We start from the raw sequence: 22,366 nt of genomic DNA on the forward strand, positions 1-22,366 counted from the left end.
TCTTATGTTGTTTTAAGCTACAAATGTTATCCAAATGTAAATGAAAATAGGTGGATTTTTTAGAAAAAAAAAACCTCTTGAATATTATGACCCTAAACAAATAATGCAAGAAAGGAATATAGTAGTGAAATATTTGGTTATTTACCGTGATATCACTGCTAATCTTAGAAATAAAGATAAAAACTTCTCGTGATGAGTTACGAAAAATATTTTTAAGACGACAGGTGATTGTGTGCGGGCACTAAGCCTGCAACATCGATAAAACGTTACCAAAATTGGCAACGATATCACAGTATTATTATAATCATTATTACTAGCCAAGCTACAACCCTAGTTGGGAAAGCAAGATGCTATAAGCCGATGGGCTCCAATAGGGAAAAATTGGCCAGTGGGGAAAGGAAATAAGGAAATAGATAAATGATAAGAATGAATTAACAGTAAATCATTCTAAGAACAATAAGAACGTCAAAACAGATATGTCATATATAAACAATAAAATTACTTATGTCAGCCTGTTCAAAATAAAAAAAAAATCCACTTTGGAAATTCTAATGATTCAATCACCCGACTAGGAAGACCATTCCAAAACTTGGCAACAGCTGTAATAAAACTTCTAGAATACTATGTAGTATTGAACCTCACGATGGAGAAGGCCTGGCTATTAGAATTAACTGCCTGCCTAGTATTACGAACAGGATGGTATTGTCCAGGAAGATCTGAATGTAAAGGATGGTCAGAGTTATGAAAAACTTATGCAACATACGTAATGAACTAATTGAAGGACAGTGCCAAAGATTAATATCTAGATCAGGAATAAGAAATTTATTACATCGTAAGTTTCTGTCCAACAAATTAAGGTGAGATCAGCACCTGATGACCAGACAGGAGAACAATACTCAAAACAAGGTGGAAAGAAAGAATTAAAACACTTCTTCAGAATAGATTGATCACCGAAAATACTTACTCAATAAGCCAATTGTTTGTGCAATTGAAGAAGATAGAGACCTATTTTTTTTTCTCGAAAATAAATTCTTTTTTGTCGAGAATCACACCTAAAATTTTAATTATACAAAGTTAAAAAAATATTATCAATACTGAGATCCGGATGTTGAGGGGCCGCTCTCCTTGACCTACTTACAATCATACTTTGAGTTTGGTTAGGATTCACCTTCATACTCCATAATTTGCACTATGCACTAATTTTAGTTAGATCTCTATTAAGGGATTCAGCAACGCCAGTTCTACATTCAGGGGGTGGAATTCATGCAAAGAACGCAGCATCATTTGCATATGCAACAAGCTTTTTTTCTAGGCCAAACCACATGTCATGTGTATATAGTATGAAAAGTAATGAGAAAAGAACACTACCCTGTGGAACACCAGGTATCACATTCATATACTCACTATGGTGCCCATCACCAACAGATCTTTGAGATCTATTACTTAAAAAATCAATAATAATGCTAAGAAACGACCCACCCACTCCCAAATGTTTGAGTTTGAAAACAAGGGTCTCATGATTAACACGGTCAAAGCCAGCACTAAAATCAAGGCCAATCATACGAACTTCCTGACCACAATCAAGGGATTTCTGTACAGCATTGGAGATTGTAAGCATGGCATCACATGCTCCAAGTCTTTTACGAAAACCAAATTGCAAACTAGGGAACAGATGATTACCTCCAACAAACCTATTAAGACGTTTTGCCAAAACACATTCATTAACTTTAGATAGTATGGGAGTTATGGAAACTGGGTGGAAATCAGTTGGACTTGAGCTACCACAAAAACATTTATATATTGGAGTAACATTACCAATTCTCCAACAAGTGCTAAAAGCTCCTCTTTTCGCTAACTTGCGTGAAATAACAGATAACTTTGGAGCTAATAAATCTGCAGTCTTTATAAAAAACAAAGGAAAAATACCATATCAGTCTACACCTCCATAAGCATCAAGGTTCATCAACAGAGCTTCGATTTCACGAGACCGAAAAGCTAAACTAGTTAGTTTACCCTCAGGAAAACTGGAATGAGGAAGTTCAAGTTTTTCATTACTCTGTTTACTGTCAAATACATCTTCCAAAACGGTTGCCTTTTCCGTTGGACCTTGAGTGAATGAGCCCTCTGGTTTAAGTATAAGAGGAACTGTTGCATCTACACCAAAGAGTGCACATTTAAGGGTAGTCCACCATTCATGTTCCTGAGTTGTACCAGAAAGGGTTTCCTTTATGTATTCATTTTCAGTTGAGGCATAAACTCTTTGAGCAAAAGCTCTAAGCTGAGTATAGTTATTCCAGGTCAAATCTGATCTGTTACCCTTCCGAAGATGATAGGCCTCCTGCTTCTTCAAATAAGTACGTCTACTATCACCATTGAACCACGATTTGTCCTTCACTCGGTACCTTAGCACACAAGAGGGGATATGCCTATCAATTATGTTGACTAGATACTCATTCAAAGGGATAGCAGGATCAACACTACAATATAATTGTGACCAATACAAACACACAAGATCATGCAAAATCCCATTCCAGTCTGCTTGAGATTTCATATAAATTTTACAAGAATATGATACACCGGGGACAGGCTAGCCAGTCTTCATTACTAATGAAATCAAGGCATGATCAGCTGTCCCGACTGGAGAACCAATTTTACTATTTATAACACCAGGGGAGTCATTGTATACGATGTATAAGCAATTACCACACCTGTGAGTAGCTTCACTTATGATTTGCTCACAGCCTGATTCAGTGGCAAAGTCTAAAGCTCTTGAGTCATGGCGATCTGTAGGAGAGATAGAACTTAACCACATCCTATAGTGAGCATTATTATCACCAACAAAGACAAAAGAAGCCTTTCCTGTATATTCTTGTATCTTAGCCATAATGGTAAGAAGACAATCGAAGATAGAATCATCCGTGTCTGGATTCCGGTAGATCGAACACAAATAAAAGTTGTTATGCCTGCCACAAACTTTCATTATCTGAATCTCATGACATTCACATTCATAGCAGGATTTATGAGAAGCAACGTACTCGGTCCTAATATACACCGCCATTTCACTGGCCCTAGGGATGGCCTCACGTTTCAACATTATTGGCTTCTTAAAACCAGTTATTATGAGCTCAGATGAGTGCCTCAAATCAGAAAACAAAAGTTTCTGAGCACAAAAGAATATCATACTCTCTGGATGCAACTCTAATGTCTTGAATTCTTGCACGAAGACCACAAATATTGAAATACAGAAGATGAAGTTGACGAGATCTAGGACGTACTGGTTCCGGATTTTACTCTATATCTCCAGACAGCCTAAGAATTGATAGTAATAAAAAAGAGACATCATACTTGAAAACTAGATTAACAAGAATTATAACAAAAACAATATGTACAGAATTATAAATAAAGTGATTGATTAAACCCATTGACAATAGTAAAAAGTCAGAAAAACTGGTCAACATGGAGGAGCCTATACAGCATGCAAGGCTAAAAACCCTCCAGGATAACTACTTCAGCTGAAGGGAGGAGAGTAAGGATGATTTTGAGAAGAAAACGAATCTGATAAGGAAAAGACAACCTCTTGATAAAACCACCAGACATCCATCGCCCTTCTATTAAGCCTGCCCAACACACCATTTAAAAAACAAACAAGAGGAATAGAGAAAAAGATAAGATAGAATAGTGAACCCGAGTGTACCCTCAAGCAAGAGAACTCTAACCCAAGTCAGTGGAAGGCCATGGTGCAGAGGCTATGGCACTACCAAAGACTAGAGAACAGTGGTTTAATTTTGGAGTGTCTTTCTCCTAGAAGAGCCGCTTACCATAGCTAAAGAGTCTCTTCTACCCTTACCAAGAGGAAAGTACACTGAACAAATGCAGTTGAGTAATTAACCCCTTGAGCGAAGAAGTGTTTAGTAATTTCATTGCTGTCAGGTGTATAAGAAAGGATAAAAATCTGTAAAGAAGAGGACAGACTATTCGGTGTATGTGCAGGCAAAGAAAAAATAAGCCGTAACAAAAGAGAGGTACCCAGTGCATTACCGTCTGGGCAGTCAAATGATCCAATAACTCTCTAGTGGTACTATTTCAACGGGCGTCTGGTGCCCTGGCCAACCTATTACCGTACAAAGCCAAATATTTAACCATTATTTTCCTTACTGGCATTATCATTATTTTTTTTTTAGGTCCATGCCATTCAGAAGCATTTTTGTTTCTTCTACAAAATCCACCTATTTGTATAACATTTGTAGGTAAAAAAGAGCTTAATAAGAAGTATAAAGTTTTTTCTACGCTTGTTTCACTTCAGCCGGTATTTTTTCGTATATCTTTTTAAGATATGGATATTGTTTTCTAGGTTATACTTATCATCTACCTATACGCTGTGTGTGACAAAAGTAGATATTGCGCAAACTATGCGACGTATAAAAAAAATGGACATCATTTACTGCAGAGAAATGCAAGGTTTTGCTTAGTCGTCGGTCAGCGAGAGGGGAGGATGCCTGAATCAACAGGCAGTAAGCGACGAGCTGTCAAAGTATGGTTCTGCTCCCGTTGCACGCTAGGATGAAACAGATTTTAGTTAAAACAATGGTTCAAGGTACTGTGCTTACATAGGGAGGCAACTGTCCATACAAGGAGTTGCATCCAGTTATTGGTGTATAACAGGAAGCCATCTATTTTTTTTAATTACATGGAACCAATCATCTTCTAAAGTACGAATGGTATATCTCCTTGAAGGTATATTATGAAGCCCTGAAAGTGGGACACTACTCTTTGTCGTCTCCGCATTGATCAAGCCATATTGAGACAACTGTTTGGTACCGACGACAGTAGGGCATTAGTTGACCGAATACCCCACTTTTGACGCTTTGAGAAATGCATCTGTTTATTGCTTGAGGTGCGGTTGGCTGGTTTCTCCTTACCAAGATACTTTGCCTGGTGTGTTGTACTATGCTAGCGGTATATTTCAGATGCAAGTCTTCTGAAAGCTTTTAAACTTTTATACGAACCCCTTTATTTATAACAAACGATATAGGAGTCAATGACCTTTGATGTCAGGATGCCAGAAAACTCTTAGTCAACTAATCTATCATTCATAATTATGCATTGAGCTACTTGCTTTACACAAAGGGTTAGAACCTATTATTATATACTTGCAGAACTTAAGAGCTCATTGTCTACTTTTACATAGAGTAAGCTGTCAGTTATGTGTGAATATGTTTCATTGTAGTCAAGTGCCTCTTACTTTTATAATATAAATGAAAGAAATTTTAAAGGCTGGGCATAATTTAAGGATAGAAAGCTTACATTTAACTTAAGTCCGTTTACGTGGCTGAGGTTTGAAGGATGTTGGAGCTGTTGCCACATTCTCTTACCAGATTTCATATCAATACAAGGAAGAGCGAGTCTGAAGTCGAGTGGATGTGGCATTTTCTTTGAAAATTGTTGCTATATTTTCTTGTATTCTTAGATAATTATTATTTAATGGTAACAGGTGGTATGGGAAATGTGGCACGCCGCTAATAGCATACAACTATCCACCCTTTGTAGCTGAGCTTTAAAACGTGTCTGAGAGAGAGAGAGAGAGAGAGAGAGAGAGAGAGAGAGAGAGAGAGAGAGTGAGAGAGAGAGAGAGACAGAGAGAAAGAGAGAGAATAGTGTTGACAGAAAGATAGAGTGATAATAAGAGAGAGAGAACGAATAGCAGAAAAGAGTAAAGCTTTAATGACTTAATGGAATATATGCATGAGATAGGTAGGGAAAAAATGAGAAACGTAATCTTTTTAAATATCCGAGAATTGATAATTTGATCAGTCAAAAATATCCAAAGAGGATTTTTTTTATAATAGTTTTGCACTTTATATATATATATATATATATATATATATATATATATATATATATATATATATATATATATATATATATATATATATATATATATATATCTTTTGCATTTTATTTTTTTTACATGTATTTTTTTTCTGGATTAGGAATGACGGCAAAATTTTCTCTGAGAGAGAGAGAGAGAGAGAGAGAGAGAGAGAGAGAGAGAGAGAGAGAGAGAGAGAGAGAGAGAGAGAGAGGAAAAAAACCCGGCCTAGCACGAACATGAAATTAATGACAGAGACAAAGGGGAGTAAAAATGCCCTAGCTTGACAGTGCCCTAGTGACTGACTAGATATAAATTTAAATACGATCAGCACCCAAGCCCCCTCTCCACCCAAGCTAGGACCAGTAAGGGCCAGGCAATGGCTGCTGATGACTTCATAGGTAGAACAATAGGCTCCCCAAAACCGTATCTCACAATGATAGTGAGGCTTCAGACGCCACAAGAAAACTATCGTCTTCAGCATGACTCAAACCCGAATCCAGCAAATAGCCAGACAGGGACGTTTCAAATAGGCTACTTCATCTATATAGAGGATGAAGTTATTTGTACGCTTTATGTGATGGGACAGACAGACTGTTGATGAGAACAATACAAAAACTTCCCAGACGATTTTACATTGAATAGAGTAATGATTGCTCTATCAAGGTTCCTTTTAATGTTAGTCTTACAGACATTTTGCCAGCTTCCATTAAAAATTACCTTACTATAATTTTTAGGGGATGGAAATTAAAAAATCATACATAATCAACATTGATATAAAATGGATAAATCATTTCAGTAAAAAAATTGAAAAACAGTTAACCATTTTTTTTTTAGATTTAATTTCGCGTTCAACTTTTTTTATACATTTCTATCTTTATTTCAAACGTATTTCTTTACTTATTAGATTTTTTAAATAATCAAACATTCTATATATAGGGGATTGTAGAAGTAATCCCAGACATCTTTGCGTCATCCAATTTGTAATGAGTTGATAATTTGAAGTATTCATCTGGAGAGGAATACAAGATATTGGATAAACTTGAAATAAGAATTCAGACAAAACTGAAAATGTAGATGTCTGAAAATGATTTTCTGTGATTACGAGGATATTAATGACGGTTGTTGCAATACATCGAAACAACCATCATCACACACATACGCACATACACTATATATATATATATATATATATATATATATATATATATATATATATATATATACACATACATATATATGTGAGTATATATATATATATATATATATATATATATATATATATATATATATATATACTGTACATACATATATATGTGTATATATATATATATATATATATATATATATATATATATATATATATATATATATATATATATATATATATATACACATATATATATACACACACATATATATATATATATATATATATATATATATATATATATATATATATATGCATATATATATATATATATATATATAGCATATATATATATATATATATATATATATATATATGTATATATATATATATATATATATAAATATATATATATATATATATATATGTATATTTATATATATATATATATATATATATATATATATATATATATGTATGTATATATATATATATATATATATATATATATATATATATATATATACATATATATAAATATATACATATATATATATATATATACATATATATAAATATATACATACATATATATATATATATATATATATATATATATATATATATATATATATATATATATATATATATATTATAAGAAAGTACATTTTGATAACACATTTTTCGCTCTGATTGCGAAGCATGAAAAACCATGTTTATCAATGTTTTTGCAAAGACACAACCATAATCACATATATTACAAGAAATAACCTTTTTACATTGTATTTTTTCCTAAATTTCTATAAATTATCATATACTTTTCCATGAACGATTTGGCTGAGAAACATCTATAATCCCCTTTATTTCAAGAAATACATTTTCTTTTTGCTTTTTTTTTCCACTATCAGAATTCTGACTATGAGACAACTATAATCCCATATATTACAAGAAATTTAATTTTTCTTTATGATTCCTCATCATTAACATGAACTTCTCTTTTATTTTTTTTATTTTTTTTTTTACTAAACGCTGGGTAAATATTGGTTTTATTTACTTACCATGGAAGCATATTTGGAAAGGAGTCAGTCAATTTTAGCTTTAAATATCACAGTGATTCACAGTTCGTAGTTCTGAAATATACAAATTAACTTTATTTAGAGGAAGATTAGTATCTATCTATTTTGAGAATTACTTCTTCAGCCAATTTCAGGTCCTCGTTACGTGTGTGTGTGTATGTTTGAGTGTGTGAGAGAGAGAGAGAGAGAGAGAGAGAGAGAGAGAGAGAGAGAGAGAGAGAGAGAGAGCGAGAGAGAGAGAGTGTGTGTTACAAGGATTTTGTTGAATCAAACAATTTTTAGACCATCCTATGAGACTCCAATTTCTTATCTGTAGTGCGACTGAAGAAGTATCACGAAACTAGTCAGGACTTAATCGTATATTTCGTATTTTCATTTTCCCTGTGGTTCTTCTGCATCTGAGCATCACGTTTTACTGTGATTTTACGCATATATATATATATTAATATATATATATATATATATATATATATATATATATATATATATATATATACATATATATATGTATATATATATATATATATATATATATATATACATATATATATGTATATATATATATATATATATATATATATATATATATATATATATATATATATATATATATGTATATATATATATATATATATATATATATATATATATATATGTGTGTGTGTGTGTGTGTGTGTATACATACATACATACATATATATATATATATATATATATATATATATATATATATATATATATATATATACAATATATATATTTATAAATATATAAATATATTTACATACACACACATGTATATATATATATATATATATATATATATATATATATATATATATATATATATATATATATATATATATATATATATATATATATATATATATATATATATATATATATATATATATATATATATATATATATATATATATATACATATATTTATATATATTCATACATATGTATATATATATATATATATATATATATATATATATATATATATATATATATATGTATATATATATATATATATATATATATATATATATATATATATATATTTTGGCTCAGGCCATGTCGTCCTGATGGAAGTTGCTATTAGGTACCTTTCTAAGGTATATTTGACTACAGTGATATTCCCAGAGAATTTTACCTTAAGGTATCCAGAATTCTAACTCCTGGAGTGAATATCCCTAAATAAACTCACAGGGATATCGCATAATATCGGAGGACGTATTCTTGACACGTCACATAGCTATTTTCACCCCAAACAGTATTAACGCTTTGAGGGGGTACAGTGACAAGAATCTGATACGAGAATGAAAAGAAAGCCGCTCATAAGGCATCTCTCCTATTCCGTTTCCAGTATGTATCTGATGAAGGCGGTAGCGCCCTCCTCATTCCTTTTCGTGTAGCTCTACTACTAGGTGTTTTCCCTTGTGTTCTCTCGTTATTTTGGATTTAATTCAACATTTTGATGACTTCTCCGGCCTCTTCTGCCTCTAGAAAGTTGAGTATTATCTTTACTATGTATAAAAGTAAGCTCTTGTCGTTTTGTAATAAATCAAAAGTGATATTAACATAAACAAGAGCTATTGCCTACCGGAGGCATCCTGGATGCTATCGCTCGCTCCTTTGGGTCATTTAGTTAGCTGTAGCAATGTTCCTGGTTTGTTATGCTTTAATAATTTAGCTATTTAGCTCCTCTAGGTATGCTTATATTATACCATCAGTTTTTAGCTTGGCGATTTCGACACGGGTCGAGGAACCGATCTTGCCCTTCGTGAGGCTTCGTAGCCTAGACGTCTGGCACTAGTACTTTCATGCATGATATAAGTTTTTCCGAATGTTATATTATTGAAGCGTTAGGTAAATATTTTATACAGGTAAGATATTGTTGAATGTTTTTTCCAAGATTGTATACGAGAGAGTTTCGCTGATTTAGGTAATCGATTCTCACCTTACCTAGTCTAGTATTCTAGGTACAGTAGTATACTTTCGCACATCCCCGATTGTTCTTTTCTCTTCCGGAGGCTAAATTCAATCCCTCTCTCCCTCTGTAAGCCTTCGTCTTAATTCTAGTGGTTCTATCTGTATAATAATTCAGGTATAACTATTCTAGGATATGTCTGTCCTGACCTGATAACCAGAGTGACTGTTTTTTTAGGTTAGAGCAGAACATCAGAGTTTTCTAGTCTATGGTCTGCTTCTTCTTAGCATAGAGAATGAGTCTCCTTTGCTAGGTTAGGGGCAGACACAGGAAGCTTTGCTTCCCTAGTCCATGTCCGAAGGAATCTGTAAGAGATGATTCCTTCCTCTAGGGGCCTAGCAGACTGTCCTGTGTTGTTTTTCTCGGGCTGGAGAATGAGTTTTCTCTGTTGCCCGGCGAAATAACTTCACCTAACATTGTTCTGGTTGGGAGGAGGATTTCAATTATTGCCAGTCTTCCTCCCTATTAGACAACTCTTGGTTAGGATGAGCTTCCCTAACTGCTGAGTGTGTCTCTTGCTAGAACGAAGTCTATAAGACCCTTATCCCTTCCCCACCTCTCTTTCTTTTTTTTTCTTTTGGCCGCAGTCCTACTTCCGTAACTAGTATAGGTTAGGATGGAGGACCAGCTCTGCTCTCTGCCGGCTGGCATTACGTGTCAGCCGGCAGAGACCCTTTGTTCTTTGTAGAGTGAACCCCAGACCTCCCTTGGTATCCCTTCCATGTGTGCTGGTAGAGCCCAGCAGGCTATGGATTCTTTGGAAGATTGAATGCTACATTCTCCCATTCCATAAGTTCACTCTTTCTGGATGGAATGTCGTATGGCAATGCCGCCTTATAACCTTACATCCATACTGTTTCTCTGACTATTGTGTTGCACCCCTAACCCGGCTGCCGGCTTTACAGCCGACAGCCGGGCAGGTGGAGGTTCTCTGGTTCTTGGCTACCGTCGGCGGGCATGGGTATTATTACCTTTGCCTGCCGGTAATGGAAACAGAGCCTGAGTCTGCTGGCCACTACGATTAGCGACCGGCAGCCAGGTATTAGTGTTTTCAGCTGTCGGCTGGCAATGATTGCCGGCCGGCACACAGTCAAGAATCAGTGGGCTGCGGCCTATTAGTTAAAGATAGTATATCTTTGAACTATGCAGGGGTAGATGCCGGCCGGCACGTGTAGGCGCACGCCGGCACGTACCAGCCCGTGCTAGCTGGCACAACAGCATGCGATGTACAGTAGTTGCTATATTTGTAGTGTAGTACTCACTGCATTAGCAGAAACTGCTGTACAGAGCTTGTGATAACACTAAAGTTTTTCATCATACTTAATGTTATCTTGTACAGCCTTTTGTTGAGACCGTACAATATATAGAAAGTAAGTTCTTTCTGTATTCTTTCTATCCCGTATATTAAAACTTTATCTCAAGGTGCGAACTACACCTTAAATTTCCGTTTAGGAAATTACATAAGGTAATCTATAATAGAGTTAACCTTAGTTTTAATATCTCGGGAGGTTTCAGCAATTGACTGAGCAGGAAATACAAGTATGTGTCTTTTCTTCTTTCTTTTATAGCTTTTATATATAAGCTAAATGTCTCAATATAAGTGAAAGCCTTCACTTGATACTCATGGATTTTTCCTCTCTTTACAGGAGGACCATCCGAAGTGCGGGAGTGTGTTCTGTAATGTCCACAGTAAGAACTTCTGTGGCCATCAATATTGTAGGAGGCACGCAGCATGCGCAGCCTCCAGAGGTGACCTCTGGTATTGGGACCGTCAGGTTTGTACAGTTTGTTCTAACCTGATTACCGAGGCTTTTGACGACACTAAGTTGACGGAGTCAAGGGATGCTGCCAGGGAAACGTTACAATCCTGGGTGAGGGGTTTTCAGAAAAACACCTCAGGCCCATACCTTCCAAATTAGAAGATGAGGGCCTAACTTTTCCCTGAAGAATCGGCTGATGCAATCATCCCCCAGCCTCAGGTGGAGATACCAACTGCCCAGAATCCGTTAGATTCTGAAGTCTCGGACGCCCTTCAAGACATACAATTGGACGATAGGATGTCGGAGGTGTCAGAGTCTACTGAAAAGGACCTTCTAGGAGAAGGTCAGGAGGAGGAGCTGTTCCAGGCTCCTAAAGTAGAAGAGCAAGAAATCGACGAAGTGTCGGTTACATCGGTTCCGGACCAAGAACCTGTTCCTTCTCCATCGTCTGCTATCCCAGATGAGCTGGGAAGAACTCTTTCTTCCATTGTTGAGATGATCCAACAAATTCAAAGGAAGAATGATGAGAAGGAAGCTGCAATGAAACTGGAGATACGTAGACTTGCAGCATCACGTGGGCCCCAGAAGCGGCTCAGCGTGAAGGATCTTCCTCTGTGCTCGGATACCAATCCTTGGAGGTATGCCGAACACATACGAATGAAAACCGGGAAGATCTTGATCTCAAAAAAGGTTGGGAGCAATTCCCCTGGAAAAAATTTAATTTTTGGCCCAACAAAGATTCTTATCCGATTCTTAAAGGCGGTAGAGGCAGGGAAAGCTCGCAAACGCAGCCGTCCATCAATTACGCCTAAAAGGGGTCCAAGTAGTAGCCTACTTGGACGACTGGCTGTTGTGGGCAGCATCCAGGACAGATTGAATGCAAGCTTCTAAGATAGTGATCCAGTTCCTGGAACATCTGGGATCAACATCAAAAAGTCTCAACTTTCTCCAGCTCAAAAATTTCAGTGGTTAGGAATCCACTGGAATTTGGAGTCACATCGACTTTCAATTCCTGGTAAAAAGAGGAAAGAAATAGCAGGATCTGTCAAGAGACTATTGAAATCCAAACGGATATCAAGACGCGAACAGGAGAGAGTGGTGGGCTCCTTACAGTTTGCTTCGATAACAGATCCATTGCTAAGAGCACAGCTTAAGGATGCAACAGGAGTCTGGAGAAAATACACATCAAACCCGCGAAGAGATCTAAGACCACTACCGACTCGACTGCGAACGCTTCTCAAGCCGTGATCCAATGCCAAGCTATTAAAGAAATCAATACTTCTTCAACCTCCTCCCCTGTCAGTAACTATCCACAATGACACTTCAAAGGAAGGCTTGGGAATTCACTCTCATCAGATGAGAGTCCAAGGAGATTGGTCCAATCTTTTCAAGTCATTTCACATCAACTTTCTAGAAGCCATGGCAGTACTTCTGACACTAAAGAAAGTCTCTCTTCGCCACTCGACCCAAATAAGACTGGTTCTAGACAGCGAGGTGGTAGTGAGATGCCTGAATCGACAAGGGTCGAGGTCACCTCAAATCAACCAAGTGATGTTGGCCATCTTCCGCTTGGCGGAAAGGAAGAAATGGCACCTGTCAGTAGTTCACATTCAAGGGTTCCGCAATGTGACAGCGGACGCTCTATTCAGGTTTACACCTATAGAGTCAGAATTGTCCCTTGACGCAGGATCGTTCTACTTTATCTCGAGTCAAGTCCCAGAGCTGCAGATAGACCTCTTTGCGACGAAAGACAACAAGAAGATAGATCGTTACGTGTCCCCATACGAGGATCCGCTAGCGGAGGCAGTGGACGCTATGTCCCTGGACTGGAACAGATGGTCCAGTATTTATATGTTCTCTCCGCACAACTTCCTTTTGAAGGTCCTCGATAAGCTGAGATCCTTCAATGGGAAAGCAGCAATAGTGGCCCACAAGTGGCCAAATAGCGTATGGTTCCCTCTGGGATTGGAACTACGAGTAAAATTCGTACCGCTACCAGATCCATCCCTGTCTCAGCGAGTACAGAAGTCGACTGTCTTCGCCTCATCACAGAAAACACGGAACCTACATCTCATGATTATCTCTCCTTAACGATGAGAAAAAGATTCGGTGTTAAAAGTCAGTTCAGACTTTTGGAGGAAACCAGAAGACATTATGAGGCTTCAGTATTTCTGCTTGTACTCGCTTTGGCGGCCAGAGTTAGTTAAATATTGGCTCTCTCTAGAGAGGAAGGCCACGTCCAGTTCTTGGAGGGAGAACTGAATCTATTTCCAGACCCAACGTTTTTCACCAAGAACAAGCTACCCACCAACTATGTGCAGTGGAGTGCCTAAGGTCTATCTTCATAGAACTTCAGACTTTATGGGAGGACAGCTGTTCAGAAGAGAAACCCTGGGTTCAAAGTTTTCTATAACAAAGGGCGAAACTCACCCATGTTATTCGCAGAATAGATCTTGACAGTACACCCGTTAGTCATGATCCGAGGAAAGTTGCCTCTTCCATAAAATTTCTTTAAATTATATGGTCTTTGAACATACTCGTTTGTACACCAGTTGGTTGTCACCTAAGGTGTTCTTTACGCAATATGCGAAGCTAGTGGGGCAGCTTAAGAGTTCTGTGGTAACAGCAGGTAGAATTCTTTAACCTTCTGTTTTAAATCTGCGAGGAATAGTGTATCTAATTTGGGACGATTAATTAAGAGGGTGCGTGTGTAGTCACTGTAGGTTACCTCACACTGAGCGATAGGCCACGAAAGTGTCCTTACGAACTGTTCCATTGTCGTTGGTGAACTATAGCATAATACGGACACTTGTGCCAAGCGTTTTTTAAACTAGTGTATATTCACAGTATACAGACTATATCATTATTAATAATAACTCAATTGAATTGGCAAATCTGTTTCCTAGTAGACGAAACAATATTTTCTGTTGACTGTTTTTCTTTTGATGCATATCATCCACGTTTTATAAAATTTTGTAAATGTTGATCTAGTATGTACGTTTATTAAATTTTAATAAACTAGTTCATAGTGAACCCTGCGTATCATTCGCCCACACTAATTTTATTTGAAATGTACTGAGCATTGAGATTAAAATATGGATATTTTTATAACAGTTTGTCTTTTAAGACTGTTCCGTGATTCAAGCAAAAGTCCACTCACTTTAACCCTTCCTTTGAAGGGTTGACGTAGTACTCTAACGGGTTGGTGGCAAAGAGGCAAAATTTGTTTCTATGTGGATACAACCCTTATCCAATAGTTTATAAGAGTAGTCACAATGGGGAAGGTGTCACAAATTCATACTGACATTGGTGACTCTTATACAAACTTTGCTTTATATTGTATAGGGTGAGACCACTATACAAGCTTGTCATTTTGTCATTCATAAATTTTAAGGTACTCCTCGAGACTTTTTCCAGAGTCTAGTATGACTCTTCCCTGTAGGGGGCAAGAAGCACTAACATAGTTCTTGCTTAGATGATATGATGTATGACGGTAACATCATAGGTCTCTAGGTCTAGACGGACCAGGAAAATACTTTCTTGAGAGTACGGCACTGATTGAGAATCCACAGATACAATAATGCTCTGGTAAACTTCCATCAGGACGACATGGCCTCAGCCCAAAAAACGGATTTTGAGCGAAGCAAAAAATATATTTTTGGGTGAGGTAGCCATGTCGTCCTGATGGACCCGCCCTTCCTTTTATTATAAAAGGGCTTGTTGACACCTCCCTATACTACAGTATCTGTAACACCTCGTATATCGCTACAAGAAATAAAGAGGGCGCTAGTTCATGCTTATATGAAATGATGTATGACGGTAACATCATAGGTCTCTAGATCTAGACGGACCAGGAAAATACTTTCTTGAGAGTACGGCACTGATTGAGAATCCACAGATACAGTAATGCTCTGGTAAACTTCCATCAGGACGACATGGCCTGAGCCCAAAAAACGGATTTTGAGCGAAGCGAAAAATATATTTTTGGGTGAGGTAGCCATGTCGTCCTGATGGACCCGCCCTTCCTTTTATCATAAAAGGGCTTGTTGACCCCTCCCTATAGTACAGTATCTGTAACATCTCGTATATCGCTGAAAGGAATAAAGAGGGCGCTAACACATCCATCAGATACACACTGGAAACGGAATACGAGAGATGCCTTATGAGCGGCTCTATTTTCATTCTCGTTTCAGATTCTTGTCACTGTACGCCCTTGAAGGGTTAATACTGTTCGGGGTGAAGATAGGTATGTGACGTGTCAAGAATACGTCCTCTGATATTATGCGATATCCCTGTGAGATTATTCAGGGATATTCACTCCAGGAGTTAGAATTCTGGATACCTTAAGGTAAAATTCTCTGGGAATATCACTGTAGTCAAACATACCATAGAAAGAACCTTATAGGAACTTCCATCAGGACGACATGACTACTTCACCCAAAATAGATTTTTTGCTTCGCTCAAAATCCGTTATATATATATAAATATATATATATATATATATATATATATATATATATATATATATATATATACATATATATATATATATATATATATATATATATATATATATATATATATATATATATTATATACACACATATATATATATATATATATATATATATATTATATACACACATATATATATATATATATTATATACACATACATATATATATATATATATATATATATATATATATATATATATATATATATATATATATATAACTTGGAATTATGGTCTTTACTTTAAAATAGTTTTTAAAGAAAAAAATTCTGAAATTCAGCCAGGAATAAAAGTCTCGTTAAGGAATATCATAACTGTAGGTTAATTGTCATGAAATATATATGTTTTGACAATTTGCAAACCAGTAGTAACATTTAGGAATGCCAGAATTAAGTTTCCTTTGGTAAATTTTCATTGAATTCTTAGAAATTTTAAATAATCTAGGTGACAGTATAAAATAATTTTAATGTATATATATATATATATATATATATATATATATATATATATATATATATATATATATATATATATATATATATATCATACATATATTGAAGTAAATCTTTGCTGTTCTGTTAAACAATAAAGACATACTTCCACTTTCATCCATAGATTAGTGTTGTGGTATCATATTGCAAACATCCATGTCTGGTGATCTAATGGACTCTGGTTCCGATCAAGCTTTATAGTTTTTTGTATTGTCTGCAACATGACCATCCCTATGAGTAAAGGAGCGGGGTTGGGGTCTACCTGCTGAGTCATCAGCACCGATTGCATGACTCTATGTGGTCCTAGCTGGGTGAAGAGGGTTCATGGGCCTTGAGTGTATGTATATATTGTCATTCTTTAGGGCAATGACCTGCCAGGGCTCTCTTGACTCTGCCATTCAAAATAAAGAAGAAAAAAATAGAAAAATTAAATGACGCACATTGCCAACGTTCGCTCGATAATAAGAGGCCTATTGAAAAAAGGCAACGTCAAAGGATAAGGAGTGCCGTCAACTCCCCTTTCAAACAGTGGTCTTGCCTCCGGCCAATCTCCTTAATCTCTTGTGGCCCTTTGTCCTTCATTTAACGAGTCTTCGTTTGTGATGCTGACTCTCTCTAGGAAAAGGAGCAGGAAACGAAAAAGAATAAATGAGTGAACACCTAAATACACAGGGGGAGTTAAAACTGGAAATAAAAAATAAATAAAAAGGAAGGCATGTCCCTTTTCAAGGAAAGTAGAAGTTAGTAATATCAATACAGATATTAATTTTAAAGGAAAATATAATTAATTGACCAATTTCCATATTGAAGTTCTAAATATGAAAAAAATAATATAAAGTTTTATAGATTTTTGTTTTAAAGACAAGGAAAATCAATAAAGGCCTTTCTATATTGACAGTGAGCGAAAGTTGGAAAAATTCAATAAGATTTTTTTTTTAATTGAGAATAAAGAATGGATGCATTTAAACATTGATTTTAAAGAAACTGAATTAGATGAAGGTAAAGTTGAAATTATTCAAATATGTATTTATGAAATTCTATATTGAAGGGGAGAAAAAAGTTTGACATTTCAAAAACATATATTTTTATATTAAAATCAATTCAGCATATATATAATGAAGGGGAGTAAAATTTGAAAAAAATAGTACAGATATTTTTCCATTTAATACAAAGGATAAAATGATTAAAAAAGATAAGAATTCAGTCAACCAAATTTAAATGCAAATAAAGTGAGGTTAATATTATTTTATAAAATTGAAAATTATAAAAAAAGCAGCTTTTAGCATGAAGCTTATTTCGGTTTGGCCAGAGTTCATCCCCACACTAACTACTAAATCAAACCAACCTAGTAACCTAGTATGGGAAGCCCTGGTTAGTGGAGGTTTGCTAATCATGGTGACGCACAGACCCTTCCTCCACTTTAAGGTATTCCCAAGTAGAAAGTGGACTAAACTTCGACTATATGGAAAAAAATATTTTATTTCTGATTTAAAAATAAATAGTAAATTTCACAAAGTTAATTTATTAGATTAACAAATCATGAAATTTACACCAATACATGGCTTTCATACTTTACATTAAAAAGTTGATGAAAATTATGGTAAAGCTGGATAGGAAAAACCATTCTTAAAGACAACTTCATAGTGATAAAAACACCATCACTGAATAGGTGATACAGAACCTCCCCAATCCACCGAAGATCAGACCCACCATAGTTATTCTGAAACCTTAAATGCATGACTTGTGTGTTTCATTGAAATATCACTAAAAATGATATGAGTTGAGAGACTATCGCTAGAGAGTTATGGGGTCATTTGACTAGCCAGACAGTACTATATTGTATCCTTCTCTCTGTTTACGGTTTATTTTCCATTTGCCTGCACATACATCGAATAGTCTGGCGTATTCCTTACACATTCTACTCTGTTCTCATACATTTGACAACACTGAAATTATCAAATAATTCTTCTTCTTCTACTGCACTTTAATTTTAAAACATTTTATTTGAATTGTTCGTTACTTCTTATTTCAACTATATATTTCCATATTTCCTTTTCTCATCGGGCTATTTTTCCCTGCTCAAGCCCTTGGGCTTCTAGCATCTTGCTTTTAAAACTAGGGTTGTAGCTTAGCTAGTAATAATGATAATAAGTGGCGACTTTCCTGTTTAGCAATGGTAAATAGCTCTTCTAGGTGAAGGACACTCTAAAATCAAACCACTGTTCTCTAGTCTTTGGTAGTGCCATAGCCTCTGCACCATGGTCTTCCACTGTTCTTGGACTAGAGTTCTCTTGTTTGATGGTACACTCGGGCACATTATTATATCTTATTTCTCTTCCCATTGTGTTGTTAAATTTATTTTCTAGTTTATAAAGGAAATATTCATTTTAATATTGTTAATGTTAAAACATATTTTTTCTTGTTTCCTTTCCTCACTGGGCTATTTCCCTATTGATTCTCATGGGCTTATAACGTCCTGCTTTTCCCACTAGGATTGTAGGTGCAATACAACTAGGATTGTAGGTGCAATACAACTGCATAATAAGATAAAATAAATGAAGGGCAATAATACTGTAGTAGGTAAAAAATACCGTTCAATATAAATTCTGGTACCTCAATTCCTAACCGAAAACAAAGTGTAAATTCTTTAAACCGTTATATATTAGAAACGTACTTATTTTTTGGACTTACAACCAAGTTGAAAATAGCAAATCTCCTTTATAAAATCCAAGAAACCATGATTAGCCAAGAAATTTTTCTTTAGTGTGTTGAAAGGAAAATGGAGTCTTAAGCAAAACTTATACATGAAGAAATGTGTCCTAAATCACCATATGAATACCGCATCTCGCTTTCAGGGTGACATACCTCAAGCACATCCATTCCAGCGAATATTGCAACGAGAGCCATGCATGTATGATGGTAATAGGGTATTCGATAAAGAAGTCTGGTGATGGTTTCCAGACAGGAACCCTTCACGGGATATGGTTCACTGAGGCCCTCATTGCTTTATGCCCTCCTCAAAATAAATAAAAGCTTCCATAGCAACACACTGTACCTCCCTTTGTACTGCCGTTCGATAATTGCCATCATAAAAAGAGGTAACATACCACGTGAACTGTTTAGATGGATACTTACATAATTACCAACTTAGAAATTATGAGATAAAAAATCCAGATATCACTTTTACTGGTCTGAAATCCTAAGAAGCTAAATCCCACCCAAAAATACTTTTATTAACAGAAACGGTATTCTCATATATATATATATATATATATATATATATATATATATATATATATATATATACATATATATATATATATATATATATATATATATATATATATATATATATATATATATATCAACACAAGATCGTGTTCAAATAGAAATAAATTTCTACCTCATACTTGGGATCGAACGCTGGCCCCTTCTAATGAAAGGCCAGGTTGATCCAAAGTATGAAGTAGAAATTTATTTCTATTTGAACACGATGTTGTGTTGATATTTATCCATATTAACTCATTAGGGGTAATTAGAATGAATTACTATCAATTGTGTCACGTGGTGGGCCGGGAAGTCGGGGAAAACTCGCTGGTAAGAGACTGATGTCTCGCCAGGTAAATCCTGAACTGCAGATTAGCAGTTAGGTTCCGATTTCTTTTATGGCCTCTCGTAGCATGCTTGGTATCGACCTGGCCAGCGTTCGATCCCAAGTATGAGGTAGAAATATATATATATATATATATATATATATATATATATATATATATATATATATGTATGTATATATATATATATATACATGGATACATATATATATATATGCGTAAAAATCACAGGAAAACGTGATGCTCAGATGCAGAAGAACCACAGGGAAAATGAAAATACAGAATATACACTTGAGTCCTGACTAGTTTCGTGATACTTCCTCAGAGGACTGATTTATTGAGAGAGGTTTCTTACATTTTATAGGGAAAGCAAAAGTACGAGCATACATATAGAGATTTAGAGAACAATGACACTCCCTTACCCGCTACCTGGGCTTCACTCAGGTGTGCGTAGGCGGAGTCCGAAAGCTCGTTAGACACCTGCTAAAAAGGGTCATTTCTAGTGGCGGGTATATTCTTGTTTTCTTCTTATTTTACTTTCATTACAGTTATTTATATGTCAATGCGGTAGCCTTATCTATATAAATACATAAGCAAAACATACACAAAATTACAAATATATATACATATATATACATACATATACATATACACATACATATATATATATATATACATATATATATATATATACATACATATACATATACATATATATATACACATACACACATATACATATACATACATACACACACATACATATACATATACATACACATACACATATACATATATATACATACATACAATACAAATACATATACATATACATAAATACTTACACATACACATACATATACATACACATACACATATACATATATATACACACATATATATACATGTATACATATATACACATACATACCTATGCATATATACATTTATATGTATACAACATTAATATCATAAACATATAATCATGTATATATCAATACTTATATCTAGCATAACACTATATAGTGCCAATATACTTATGCATACTATATAAAATAATTGTTTCTTTTAATGAATGGTAGCTTAGGTCTAAATATTAATTTCACACCGACGTTAATTATTCACAATACATTCAATTCTACATTAAGTGGTTAATGTTTTTTTATATAGTTTACAAATCTCTTTACATATAAAGGCGTCGAGTTTATACATTCCATGACCAATATTCAAGTTGTTTTCAAAGGTTTCTTTTATGAAACTGGACTCTATGATGTTTCTTTCTACTAAGTTATTTGAATGAACCAATTTCTTTGCACCTGACCAATTAATAGGGTGATTTTTATCTCTAACGTGGGCAAAGAGTGCATTATTATCTTGAGCATACCTGACACTTTTCTTATGTTGTTCAATTCTCTTTTCTAGGGCTTTACCAGTTTGACCAATATAGTATTTTTCACAAGCATTGCATGGAATACGATATACACATCCCTTGGTAATGTCAGGAGAATTCTTTATTAAGGCTGTTTTTATTGTATTTTTACTCTTAAATGCTACATTTACATTGAAGTTTTTTAACAGTTGGGGAATTTCTTTAAATGAATCACAATAAGGTAGTACAAGTAAATTTTGTGTGTTATAGTTTTTTCTGTTATCATTACCGAAAAAAGTCTTTTTTGCTGTTCTTAGGGCATCATCTAATACAATTTCAGGATACTTTAGTTTTTTACCTATTGCTCTAATACCATTTATTTCGTCATCAATATATTCAGGGCTGCAGACTCGGAATGCTCTTAAAAACATAGAAGTAAATACAGATTTCTTAACTTTGTTGCCTTGGTTTGAGTAATAATGGACATATGCCGAGATATTCGTTGGCTTTCTGTATACACTGAAC

Source organism: Palaemon carinicauda, chromosome 29 (assembly GCF_036898095.1).
Source record: "Palaemon carinicauda isolate YSFRI2023 chromosome 29, ASM3689809v2, whole genome shotgun sequence".
Lineage (NCBI taxonomy): Eukaryota > Metazoa > Arthropoda > Malacostraca > Decapoda > Palaemonidae > Palaemon > Palaemon carinicauda.